This window comes from Triturus cristatus, chromosome 2_2, assembly GCF_964204655.1.
Source record: "Triturus cristatus chromosome 2_2, aTriCri1.1, whole genome shotgun sequence".
NCBI classification, from domain to species: domain Eukaryota; kingdom Metazoa; phylum Chordata; class Amphibia; order Caudata; family Salamandridae; genus Triturus; species Triturus cristatus.
In genome coordinates this window covers 559,589,780-559,604,179 of record NC_140582.1, presented here as the reverse complement: position 1 = coordinate 559,604,179, position 14,400 = coordinate 559,589,780, and positions in this window count along the sequence as shown.

The following is a 14,400-nucleotide window of genomic DNA, read 5'->3' as shown; positions in this document are numbered from 1 at the left end:
CTTTCCTTATAGTACCACCATTGGCAACCTTCCCCACCCCTCCAACGTAACATGCATGGGAGCTCTTTATTCTTTGTCCTGCTGTTGCTGTTTGCTGGACTCCTGCCACTGACCAGAACGCTGAGGGGGTTGAGGGGCGTGAGAGGCGAGGACGACAAGGGAACTACATTTCCCAACTCGCTGAGTGGCACGCAGCCCACCACCATCACCGCACGCGCCAGGAGGTGCTCAAGTAGCGGCTGGGGCTCCCGCAGCGTGGGAACTCTTTACTCTTTGTCCTGCTGTTTCCGTTTCCATTTTCTGGACTGGAGGAGACTGGGCTGGGCCACCCCTCTTTCGCTGGAGTCTTGCAGAACTTGAGGTGAGAGCGCTTACATTGGTTTTACAGTCCAACGTAATTATGGGAAAGCAAGGGGGGCAGTTGCCTTCAAGGCCCATCACCACAAGTATCGACAGCATGTTAGAAAGGGCTGTCAACATTGTATCCAATGAGATTGAACTGACCGAGGGGCGCCTCTCGGTATGGGGGCACTCTCTCCTCCCTGCAGCTTGTTGGGCACTAATTTGAACGCTACCGTACCCAATGGTTTTATTTCTAATTGTGCAGCTTCCCCTGATGGTTTTATAATTGACGCTCCCATACTAAACCCGATCCCTCTGGAAACTCCGGCGGCCCCTGAGGCAATTATTGGAGCGCAACATAAAAGAAAGCCCGCTAAAAACATTAGCGCCAAGAGGAAGCAACCTACTCGCCCTAGCTCATCTCGTAATACCCTGAGCTCATGGATACACGCTTCTCCAACCCCCAAGACTGCTGTCGCTCATGTGCTCACCCCACCTATTGAACCTTGCTGTTCTATTAGCACTCAGACTGAAACTGGCTTGTTTTCCTTCGAGAGCTAAAGTCATGGAGAAGTCACCATTAACCGTATCGTGGATACTGTCTTCGAGCGTGTAAACCATGTACTTGATAGTCACTTTGCCACTTTGAGGGAATGACTGCCTCTGCTTCAGCCCGAGTCACTTGGCATGAACTCAAGCAACCAGGATAGTTCTACAGTGCTTGTCATACCTGGGAGGACAGATTTAATTGCACCACCTAGCAATGTGTATAACTCTAATTCTAGTATTTTGCCTTGTGTGCCTAAACCTATTCCATCTGTCGACTCATGTGGTGTTTGTAACAAAGTCAAGGAGTGTTATGCGCTTGAGGGTAATAGCGTGGAAAATAGTACCCCGAACAAAGGTAGTGCAGAAAGTATACTCGTTAATAACGTGTCCCGGCTTATTACCCCTGCCACCAAACATACTGTGACGCAGGCTAGTGCCGCCAAAACAGGTAGCATATTATGTGAGGGCGGTATTGATACCACACGCATGTTAAGCCCTAATGGTAGCAGGCAGGTGTTAAATTTGCTCCCAGCAGCCTGCCCTTACGTTGTGGTTTTGGCGGGTGTGCCCCCCCTTAGGGCAAATCAAGTTGAATCGTGGGATCAACTACGTCACAACAGTGTAGACTGGCTATCCAAACACAAAGGGTTCAGGGCGTTATTTACCAATAACATCATTATGGTACGCAGAGTTGGATGGGTGGGGCAGTCCCCAAAGAGTATCAAGGGGGATTGTATAGTCATCAATTTTCGTAATCCATCAGTGGCTAAATCAATAATAATGGCACAGGAGGCCCATTCTAATATTGCTAGCAGTATATGGGCCTTACCCCTGGGCTATTTTTACAAACCCTCCTTGGGGGCCACATTCCCTGACGTTCCTCCTGCCGCCCCCTCCCTCTCTCTACATAACAGATTCCTGCCACTATCGGGTTTGGATAGCCAGAATTGACTGTCCCCCCTCCCCCCCCCCATTGACACCACCAGTATCATCTGAGCTAGTTCCTTTTCTAACTGTGTTTCCATCTTGTAAACCTGATACTCTAATCGTATCTGACGCTGATTCCACTCTGAAAATATTAAGCTGGAATGTCGCTGTCTGGCATCTAAAATGAATTTACCTGACTGGTTGGAGCTAGTCCAAAAACAGGATATTTTAATGTTTCAGGAGACTTGGGCCACTCAAGAGTTACTCCTGGAGGGGTTTGAATGTTTTAACACTGGTAGTCCCTACCCCAAATTTTGGTCGACCTGCAGGAGGTCTCGCAATTTGGATTAATATCACGGCAGGTGGCAGTGCAAGGGTTCTCGATACAAATAACGATAAATTTCAGGCAATAATTTACAAACGGGGGATTTCGGTTTGCTTAATTAATTTTTATAATAATGACTTCCAGAGTGTCCCAAATATGAATTTTATTAACTTATTTAAATTTATATCCCACTTACAGAAGTCCAAATGTGTTGCTAGTTCCACAGGAATTTGTCTAGGGGGTGATTTTAATGTCAAGCTACCCAGTGGAATTTATTCTGCTATTTTCCCTACCAACAAGGCACCATTATGTTATAGGGGGGCCCAATTATTAAACCATATAAGTACTAATAACTTTTTGGATGTGATGGAGCTTGCTGCAGTATCTACAAGAGCTAACCATATAGAACCTACGTACAGAGGCAGGGGCTCGACCTCCACCATCGATTTTATTTTTATCACCTCTCTATTAGGGAAATGTGTGTTAAAAGCCGAGGTTGTTCCTACTGTCCATGGGGATTATAACCCCATTAACCTAATTTTGAGTCTTGCCCCAGGCCGATCTATGGTAAAGAGTGTGGTGCAAGGGATTTGTCCCCTTCCACTGATAACCTTAGATTAGTCTGGCGTGGTATAAATAATAAAGTCTTATTTGGTAGGATGGTAAGAACATATCCAGAATTAATCGATACTTGTTTGTCTTTTAAGGAACATAATTCTGCGGTAGTCGCTGCTTTCACGCAGCTGTGTGTGGGCGCCAAAACCTTGTTGTCCAGGCCCATCAAGGAAACACATTCCGGCCCTAGTTGGTTTAACACTGATTGTTCCGCACTTAATAGAGCTCTCCAAAGGGCACTTGTTAAAAAACGTAGACATAGTACCCTCATCAAATCACTTAGACAATGCTATAAAGTAGCTATCTCGACTAGAAAGGAGGAACTAGTCAGGGAGCATTGGGACAATCTTGCTCGGGCAGTTACATTAAAAAGTGGGAAGGACTTTTGGTTAGCTGTCAAAGATATGAGGTCTTTAGGACACCCTATGTCCACAATTAGTTGTAATATCTCTAGTGAGACATGGGAAGCGCATTTTACGAAGATTTACTCAGTTCCAGTCCCAACTATAGCCTCCAACGAGTATGCAATTACCTCTGGGGTCTTGATTAATTTATCAGAAGTAGAGGAGGCTATTGAACAGAGCCTGGGTTGTAAAGCCCCAGGCCCCGACGGTTTGCCTATTGATCTTATTAAAAATCAACCAGATTTTTGGGCACCCCTATTTTTGAATGTTCTTAATAATTTAACAGCTTCCACTATACCTAATACAGGGTCCACCACTATTATTGTGCCAATTTTTAAAAAAGATGACCGCTCCAACCCAAGCTGTTACAGGCCGATCTCCCTGATTGATAACACGTTGAAAATCCTGGGAGGGTCCTGTATAATAAGATTAGGTCGTGGGCCGTGGAAGACCAGATTTTACATACTTGTCAGTTGGGGTTCAGAAGTAATATTGGCACTGTTGAGCAGTGCCTCAACCTCAACTTGATTATTGGCAAATATAATGTAGCTAAAAAACACCTATATATTTAGCCTTCATGGATCTTACCTCGGCCTTCGATTTTGTCAACAGGTCACGGCTTTGGACTATTCTTTTAAATTACGACTTGGACGAGACCCTTGTACATTTTTTAGCTTATTTACATAAAGACCTGCATGCCCGGGTGCACATCTGCAGGGGTGGTGACGTATCGAAAGACATTGAAGTCGGTAGAGGGATCAGGCAGGGTTGTGTCCTGGCCCCTCTCCTATTCATTCTTTATATTAACGACCTGAACAAGACATTGGTAACACTCACCCATGATGTTCCTAGTATTAATGGCAATAAACTCCCCGCCCTAATATATGCAGACGATGCGGTGTTAATGGGCCGCACCCCAAAAGCTCTCCGCATCCTGGTGCGGGGCTTTGTTGATTTTATGGCTAGTTTGGACTTAGGCACCAATTTTAAAAAAGCTTTTTTAATGGCGTGTGGGTCGAAGAAGTATTTTAACATGTCAATCGTTTTAGACTCAGACTGTTTACAAAGCACTTGCACTTTCCCCTATCTAGGGTTGGTATTTGCCTCTAATGGACTGTGGGCTGACCATGTGGCTTACTGTAGGAGAACATTTTCCAATTCCACTAATATAATACTTGGTTTGCCAAAGCCTAGGAATACGGAGGTTGTATCCGCCACCTTTCAGATCTTTAAACTTCAATGCATTCCAAGTGCCACCTATGGCGCAGAAGTCTGGGGCTTCACTAACTGTGGTAGCATCCAGGGAGAAGAGAGCAGATTCTGCCGCAAAATTCTGAGCGCTCCCATCTCCTCCTCACAGTATGCTTGCCACAGTGAACTTAATTTGCCATACATTGAAGATTATATTAAAGCTCGTCCTGCACTATTCTGGCTCACAGTCTGGAAGAATCCTGCGGCACAACTCACCAGGGAAATTATATTAGACTGTTATAGGGGCATGGAAATACCCTGGTTAGCTGCTGTTCACAAAAGCCTAACTAGCGTGAACCTTGTTCATTTATTTCTGAATCCTTCAGATTTTGGCAATATAAGTAAGAAAAACCTTCAAACGGCTTTATATGCATCATATAGTAATGCTAGATATGACAAAGAGATTCAGAAAACCTCTTTTGCTAGATATATGCACATTGAGAACATCTCTCACGCTCCATCTAGCTATCTCCTAAAACCTATTGGTCGTTGGGAAAGGGGTTTACTTTTTCGGCTGAGGATTGATACAATGAAATTCATGCTTTGCTTTCCTGTTGGGTCCAACTCTAAACTTGATTATTTGCCATGTCCCTGTAATAGTCAATATAAACAATCTATGCGGCATTTTTAATTCTTTTGGAGTTACTATTTAAAGTCTTTTGATTCCGCTGGGAGGGTAGCCTCTAAAACACTCCTGTTGCTCTGGCTCGATGAGACAATGCCGAGACTAAGCCAGAGGTGAGCAGCAGATTGGTGAGGCCCCCGGGCGGCCATAGCTGCCTGCGGAGGAGAGAGCAAGTGAGGCAGAGGGACCAAAGTGGCAGAGGCCCAGCAAGACCTGGAGCACTGAGAGTCCATTTTGGGCACCCGGATGATCATGGCTCCATCCAGAGTTGAGCGACCAGGTGAGGACTGAGGGCACGGCAGTGCGAGCCCACAAGACATTCAGTTGAGGGACTGGGAAGGTGTTCCACCTGGGACACAAATTGCACCATAATGGGACATTTCTGGCCCTTGACTGTGAGCATACCCAAGGCAGCCCCAGCAAAATCTAATAGGAGGCCTATGAAGCCGCAGCAGACAGGTGCCTGAGGCTGGAGGTTAAAGCAAAGTGCAGACTAGATATCGGAGGAGAGTGACCGGTGCATGTGGTGGTGATAGTGGAACGGCCTGGGCACCTGAGACAGGAGGCCTTGCTGACTCACCTCTCCATCTCACTACCCATACGGAGGAGAGTGTGGCCAGGAACAGGGGTCTTTTCCCGGGGTTAAGGCCCTAGAAGCATCAGAGACAGCACAAGCCCGGCACGAGAGGTGAAGGGGCTAGACCCCTACTTGGCCTGAAATGGGTGAAATTGCATTGCCCCTGTAGGAATTGCAGTATTGGGAGGAAAAACTACTATTGCTCTGGAAATGCCTGGAGGATAGACTCCTATTACTTATGCCAGTACCAACAGAGGGCTGGCCTCGGAATCCATGGTTTATTACGTCTGGTAATCTGTCACATCCTGAGATTGTACAAGCTGGGGATAACGAGACAACCACCCCTTCTCCCCCTCAAGGTATCTCACACCCTCTTTTAAGCTCCAAGGTAAAGAATGGCATGATTAGTTAGAAGACTTTGACTGGGAAGAGATAACCAAAGGTTCTGGCACAGCCCCTTGGCAAATATTCAGGTTAAAACAACTTCCCTGCCTAAAGGCGGAGAACTCAGTAAGCATCCAAGCACCTAAATAAGTTGATTGGAATTGACGATCAGTATTGTGAAGATGAACTTTAACTATACTACAGGCATGCCTGGAATCCTGCCCAAGAGTCAAAGCAAGTTATGAGAATGCTGCAGGACTGATAAAGAGGAAGACTCCAAGAATGGAGACAAAACTAAACAGCACAAGGTTTCTAACAAACTCCCCGAAAGACTGGGAACCACAGCAACTGAAAAGGGTGAAAACAACAAAGGTGACAGAACAGAAGGCTGAACTCAAACTAAAGAGTGAGCAAAGGAGTCATAACACCTGCTATTGCCAGACACCTACGTATGCATGTAGTAGGTTCTTATACACTATACCAGTATTGAACTAGAAAGGTAAATCCCTATTACCAGTTCTAGTGTGGCTGGTCCAGCATAACAGGTCTGTTTGTCTTGGAAGTATTTGGTCTATCTGTCTATGCCTATATTTTTCATTGCCCTGTTCTTCATCCAGGATTTATGCCATTGGAGTCCTTTCTGAACTAATGAATATGGTGAACTGGCACAAAGTCACCAGAAATACTTTCTATATGATAAGAACTTCTTACCGATGTCAATTGCACTGTATATTGACATCCATTGCCCTGGTCAAGCTGTAAACAATTCGAAACTAGACAGAGGAATCCTACAACTATGCAGATAGGAGCACATAAAGCTTAGCCCAGAACCTTAAACTAGTTACAAGAAGTATGAAGATTCTTTAACTAACCACGTAATCCAAGTGCAGGGCTGACTTTAGTGCTGGTGGCTCCTGGTGCGACAATATTTGTTGCAGCCTCAACAACTTCCTTCTCCATGGATTTCCTCACTACCATCCTCCAAAGTTATCCCTCTTACTTGCATTTATTTCATTTTTTTTCGATTTCCTTTATAGCACTACTCATACCAATGTAGGTTGTTGGATCACTTTACATCACACTCACATTATACAAAGACAATGAATAATACAGGTAGGCAATTATTCTGAGAGTGCTTGGTGTGGGGAAGCACAAACACAGGGCTTTAAATGTAACACAGTGGATGGCGTTGGCTTTACTAATAAGAATGTATTTCAACCCAACAAACCCTTTTTAGCTACCTTACGATATCTAAAGACAGGGGTAAAATAACAATAAGGTTCTAAGCCATTGCTTTGCAGTTTGCATGCAGCTTTTTGATGCCAATTCACAGCTCACTGTGCTAAATTATAAGGATTGTAACTTATGAAATACAAGTAACAAAGATATGTCTGTAACAAAAGTACAACCTACTGAGTAATTTACATAAAATAAAATTCTGTGATATCATCTTACACTTGTTCCAGCAGGATCATTAACAATCTCTCTTACTTTATGTGGAATTAACACTGTGACTAGCGACAACACAGAGCTTTCCAGCAGGTATATTAATCACCAGAGTTAGCTCAACATTTTTATTATTTCCTAAAAACTGCTGGACACATGAGGAACTTTGCAGCAGGTGCTGTTAATGCAATAAGATATTTCAAAATTCAACATCCCCTCCTCCACCTCCCCAAAGCTCAGAGCATGGAGTGCCGGCACTTGTCACACCACCCTAAGGCTGGTACTATCCATGGATTGGAATAAAACTGTAAAATCAAAGGAGAACCCTCAGATCCAAAGCATCTCATCTACTAATGATTCTGCCTTTGATAATAGATAGATACATTGGAGGAAACTCCTTCTCTGTTCAGACATGCAAGCTCTGAAACATGCTCCCAAAGAGAATAAAAACATCAACAGACATGTAGAATACAGGAAAGGCATAAAGACCTGAGTGTTCCTTGAATCATGAGGCAACTACTTGACAAATTACATATCACTCTGAATTAAAGGACGCAAAACTACCCACATCACTCAAACAATTTAATATGTTATGTGTAATCTGCTCCCACTTCACTGCATAAACAATGAAGCATGTTTTCAGACCTCCTGTGTGACAGCAAAACACGCCACTTAACTCAACCCATATCTTTGGGTAGCAATGCACAACAAATAAAGTACCTTTTTTACTGTGCCAACCATGAAGATCTTTGGGGTCTTGTCAAGAGGTACGAATGTGTTGTATATTTATCAAAGCAAAAGAAAGGGGACTGGGGGTGCTTATTGGTCCAGCATACATGGCCCTAGGACATACCAATTCAAAAAAGGTATGCAGTTCCTTGTGAAAGAAGTTGTTGTAGAGTATTAGTCGGTATAACTATTTGTCCAGAAGTAAGAGTGTGAGTCTCCCACTTTTGGAACTAGGGCCCTCACATACCCAGAACGGTGTCATATTTCATCATAGGGCTTGCACCTCGTCAGGCCGGTGCTGCAATGACTGACGGGCACCCTATGAGTGGCTCTTTGTCGGAGATCTTTTGTTTTCAAGCTGTAAGGTGAGGTGCTGGTGTAGGGCTGTGTAGTGTAGATGAGTGAGTTATTCCGACCAATCCTCTACAACCACTTCTTTCACAAGGAACTGCATAGCTTTTTTTGCATAGGAATGTGTTGTAGAAACGCTATCATATTATGGACCACATGCATCAAGCGGTTTTGCATTTGTAAATAGGCTGAATCACAGAATTGGCCCGTTTTCAAACGCAAAAAAAAGACTGTTCCCATGTATCAAACCCTATTTTGCGAATCGGTCACCTTTTACCGAATAGCAAACTAGGTTTGCGATTCGGTATTTTGAAGGGGCATGTTCAGGGTGTCTCTTCCAAATACCGAATCGTAACAGTATGTGTGTATGTTTTGTGACCATGAATGCAGCAGCAAAATGCTCCCATCTTGCCACCAAGTTGGTGGTAAACCATTCGCAAATGAGAAGGGGTCGCCAAGGGACCCCTTCCCATTTATGAATGTATGCAAAAACCTTTTTTAAGAGCATGCAGCAGTCCCACAGCAAACATTACTGCAAACCTGCACCATGCAATGCGATCTTACATGCTACAAGTGCACACCCAAGGCACCAAATTAGGGCCATTCCATATGGGGAATTAGTGTAATCTAGGAGAAATTGCAGCTGTGACCTGAAAATTCAGGAGTGCTTGAACGACATGAACACCAAATTTATTACAAGAGGGTATGATACAGCTACACTATCAAAAGCAAGAAATAGAATTACAAAAATACAGATATCAGAACCTTTGAGACAGACGCTAATGCTTTTAAACTGCTGTAGAATTGTTTTCACGTAGATTATGACAGGCAGAAAATTGGGCATGTGAAAGAATCTTATTCCAAAGTTATATAAATTTAGTAAATGATTTCTAGATAAAAAATATGTAGTGAAAATGTGTAGTGCCTAAATGTATGCGAAATAATATAGAAGACAAATATTTTTTGTACTAGAACATCATTCTTAAATGTGCCCCTTACGTTGAGCCTAAAAGGCCTTTCCTTTTGACTCTTGTTCCTAGCTTAATAGATGTTTTTTAAGAACATTTTGCCTAGCACCAGCAACTTGCTTAATAATGTGCTGACTACAAGTCCATGTTTATGGAGCTTCCTTACCCCATGTTAAGTCATTTTCCTAACACAATGAGCTGCTGTAAATACTTGAATAAATAATGACTTAGATATATTTTATGACTGTCTTACAAAATATTATTGCTAGTTTTACATCCTATCCAACTTACTTTCTATTCACAATAACATACAGTGCATCTTTCAGCTTACAGAAGAAGGTTCTCCTGAGAACTTTCCTGCATTTAACCAAGGGGGTCCAGATGGCGGGAGGAATCTGACCGCGACCGTGGTGGGCATAAAGACCGCCTGCCATGGATCCAGCTTAGGCAATCATTACGATTGCTTGGTGGAGCGGTCAGCATCAGTAAAATGGTGGCAGTGCCTAGGAGGCAACTTCCACCAGATTAGGATGCTGGGCGCAGCCAGCCTTTAAGTGGCAGATAAACTGCCATTGAAAGTTCGGCGAGGATTGGTTTTGGGGGCCCGTTGCGGGTCCCCCTTGTGTCGGGTGGGGTGGCTTTGCACTGGGGGGGTACCATGGGCATTTCTCTGCACTGAGTGGCAGGCACCGCGAGGTGCCTGCCACGTAGTGCAGGGAAAGTCACTACATGCATTTTTACTATTGCGGCGGGTGCTGCACCCAGCAGCACCCATCGCAATGGTAAACATGCAAGATGCGACCGCCACGGTGGCGGCTGCATTATAATTTCACATGCAGGACTGCCGCCATACAGGCGGCCGGTCCAACTCACCACCTCGATGGCGGCCGGACTCACGTCCGTCTGCCATCATAATAACCCCCCAGGTCTTGGAACAATGTTTTACACTATATTGTCGAGAATGTTTACCATGGGAATCTGGAGGAGATGCATCAACAGTTGATGACACCATCATATGAGAGTTTTCCATTGGAAGAGGATAGTTAACGTCGAACCATTATTGATACATTGTGTGGTTATATATCAATAAGTATCCCTAACTAGGTAGGGTAGATGAAGAATCAGATGAGTAGAAGACTTTGCCTAGAACACTTTATCCTGTTTGTGCACCTCTTCTACTGAAGAGAGGCTTCTCTGCTTTTGTTACCTAACAGCTACTGCTAAAGGTGACTTTATTCTCTATTTACTTAGAAACCCTTTCCTGATCAATGCTGCTGCAAAGATTCAACTTTTTAAGTGGTTGCTACTGCAGCTGTAAGGTACTTGCCTGAGTTTCTAGAATGTCACTTTATGGGTAGTTCTTTTTATAATCTAAATCTTGCTTGTTTCCAAAAGGAACTCTCCATGGGTTCTAATAGGGTGGATTAGGTTCCTTAGCTCGTTAAGTGACAATTTCCTTTATGGAACATTCCGTATTGATTTATGTGATTCACTGACAAACTATAGATTTTAAAAATATAGAAGTATAAAATATCGATGCAAAAATATAGAATGCAAAAATGTCAACTCCCTAACCTAAACAGATAAGGAAAAAAATATTGGAAAAAATGTTGATGTAAAAAATATAGTTGTACAAAATATGGATTTATATATATATATATATATATATATATATATATATATATATATATATATATATATATATATATATATATATATATATATATATATATATATAAACAAAGTCCTGAACTCCCCAGTGAAACAAAGGGAGTTGAGAGCAGGTATGGACCTCTTGACCATGCACAGCGCTGACGTCCAAAAGTAAAGACAACAAAACGGTTCCAAGTTTTCAATTCCGACGTTTTAATTCATTTTGTCAGACAAGTGTCCGCCTCAGACGCGTTTCGATCGCCTCCGCGATCTTGATCACCTGACGCGCTGGTACCGGACCTTACAATTTAAAATCAAATTCATCCAATCATGATGCTTAATGGTAATAGACATAAATAAAATACTACAAACCAAAAGTGTGTTCTCTTAGAAAAGTACAGAGAATCAATCAGAAACATTAATGACCGGGTTAGTATAGCAAATTAATACATAAAATGCAGCAAAGCAGATCATAGCAAATGAAATACACGGCAAGTGCCCCTAAATGCTGAAATGCTAATTTACAAATCATAACCACGGCTTGCATGTTTCTGAAAAAAACAACAATTCATTTCTGGAATCTAAACACAACACACTCTTGATCATTAATTGTCAAAATAAGATCAACACAAGAGAAGAGCAGTGAAGAAAGATAAAAGAAAAATTCGAAAGCACATATAGGGATGAAAAAAATTAAATACAAAAAGGGAAGTAAGAAAAAGGTAGAGCAAGAAGCATTGGAGTGAATACTCAAACTATACAAGGCTGCCAGTGGCAAGAAACCGCTAGTAGATGTTACAAATACTGTTAGGTCAACTACAATTAGGGAAAAGTATAAAGACCACAATGAAACAGATATTTACAGAAAGTTGTGCAAATCCTCACTCGTGTTCATCCCATTGGGCATCTTGGTATCGAGTAATAGGATGGAGGAGGATTCTAACTGGCGTAGTTGTTTTTCTCTGTTACCCCCCCAAATTGAAGGTGGTACCGCCCCAATCACAAAATATGTTAAGTCACTGATCTTATTAGCATGAATAGCTTTGAAGTGTCGGGCAACAGGATATGTGGGGTCCGAGTTAACAATCGCACGAAGGTGTTGCAAAATGCGGTTGAAAACCGGTAGTTTGGTGCTCCCCACATATCTCAAATGGCAAGTACACTCTAACACATAGACCGCAAAGTCAGTGCGGCACGTGAAATGTTGTTTGATTTGTACCGGAACATTGCTGAATGCAGTGCAGTATTCGGAAACATTAATTCCGAATTTGCACGCACGGCATGAAGCACATTTGAAAAAACCAAAACGTGATAACCACGTAATCTTCTCCGTGACTTCAGGATTGGATTTGACCAACGCATCCCTCATTGAGGGTGCTCTCCTGAAAGTAATGTTAGGTAGATTGGGCAGCAAAAACTTGAGAGTCATATCAGTTAATACAATGGGCCAGTGTTTGTAAATAATCTGTCGCAAGCTTCTGTGTTGTTTACAAAAAGTGGTAATGAGTCTGATAGGTTGAATGACCTCTGTGTCCACCTCCCAACTGAGATTTGTAGTTTGAGGTTGTCTGGTATTGAGGCAGATTTCCCGAGAACAAAGATTAGCTTTGTCAAGGGCTTTTTTCAGATTGTCAGGTTTATACCCACGGGCAAGGAACCGATTGGTAGCTTCCTGTTGGCACTGTTCTAAATCACATTGACGGCTGCATATACGACGTAGACGAAGATATTCCCCGTAGGGTATGCTACGTATAAGGTGTGGTGGGTGTGCACTACTGGCATGTAAGATAGAATTGCCAGCAGTGATTTTCCTGTGTAGTTTAGTGTCTATGTGTTGGTCCATAATGAACACTTCCACATCAAGGAACTCCACCCTCTCAGTGCTGATAGTAGCCGTAAAATGTAAGTTCATCGTGTTGTTATTAATGGATGCTACAAATAAAAAGGCCTCCTCTATGGAACCTTCCCAGACGATAAAAATATCGTCTATGTATCTGCCATAGTACCGGATATGTGCATCCCATATATCTTTGTGGTTGGCTCTGAGGACATGTTCCTCCCACCAACCAACCAAAAGGCAGGCATAGGTTGGAGAAAAACATGCCCCCATGGCCACACCCCTCAACTGTTTGTATAGGACTTTATCAAACAAAAAAAGATTATTATTGAGACAAAGATCAATCATTTGGAGGAGCATGGTGTTATGGTCCTTGAAATTAATGGAACGGGAATCTAAAAAATGTTTGACAGCGGTTAACCCTTGAGAATGTAAAATACTGGTGTAAAGGGAAGCTATGTCAAGTGTGATTAGAGCAAAGGTGGATTGCCAATCAATTGCCTTGATTTTATTTAAAAAATCACCAGTATCCTTAATAAAGGATGGCAAAGCGGTCATATGAGGTTGGAGAAAGTAATCCACATATTTCGACATAGCTTCCAAAAGGTTATTCCGAGCAGAGATGATGGGTCTGCCTGGTACCGGGTGAATACCCTTGTGAACCTTAGGGATGAAATACAGGGTGGCTGTCGTTGGAAAATCATTTTTGAGGAACAAATATTAATTCTTTGACAAGAGTCCCATTCTTTTCCATTGTGCCAATAGGGAGGATACAGATTTCTTAATTTCACCCAAATGGTCTCGGCCTACTCTGCTGTAACAATTAGTATCGGACAAGTGGCGTTGAGCCTCTTGCAGATAATCATTTTTGGGCCAAAGAACTATGTTACCGCCCTTATCAGCACCCATCACCACAATTTGACCATTCCCACGAATTTTCTTGATCAACGCCCAATAATTTCTCAATTTTGCATTTATTTGTCTACATTTGGAATAAGTGGACAAGTTGAGACTTTTGAGGTCATTAATTACCATGTCACTGAACACATCAACAGAGTCCTTGGGCATGATCGGATAGAAACTCGAAGGAGGACGAAATGGACTGGCAGCCGCCAATCCTGTGTTAATTCCTTCCAGACGTTCAGGCACAGTACCAGTTATAGTAAAGTCCGAACTTTCCTTAGCCAAGGATTGCATGATTTGAAGTGTATCAGAGTCCCGAACTTGTAGTGGATCCAACAACAAGTCGGATGTGGTGGCCATACTCATAGATTTGTTCAATTGGAAGAATTTTTTGAGTTTAATTTTTCGAATGAACTTGTAGATATCTATGCGAGACTGTTTGTATGAGAAGTTGGACTCGGGACAAAATGAATATATATATATATATATATATAAAGCTCCAAGTGTGCCCAGG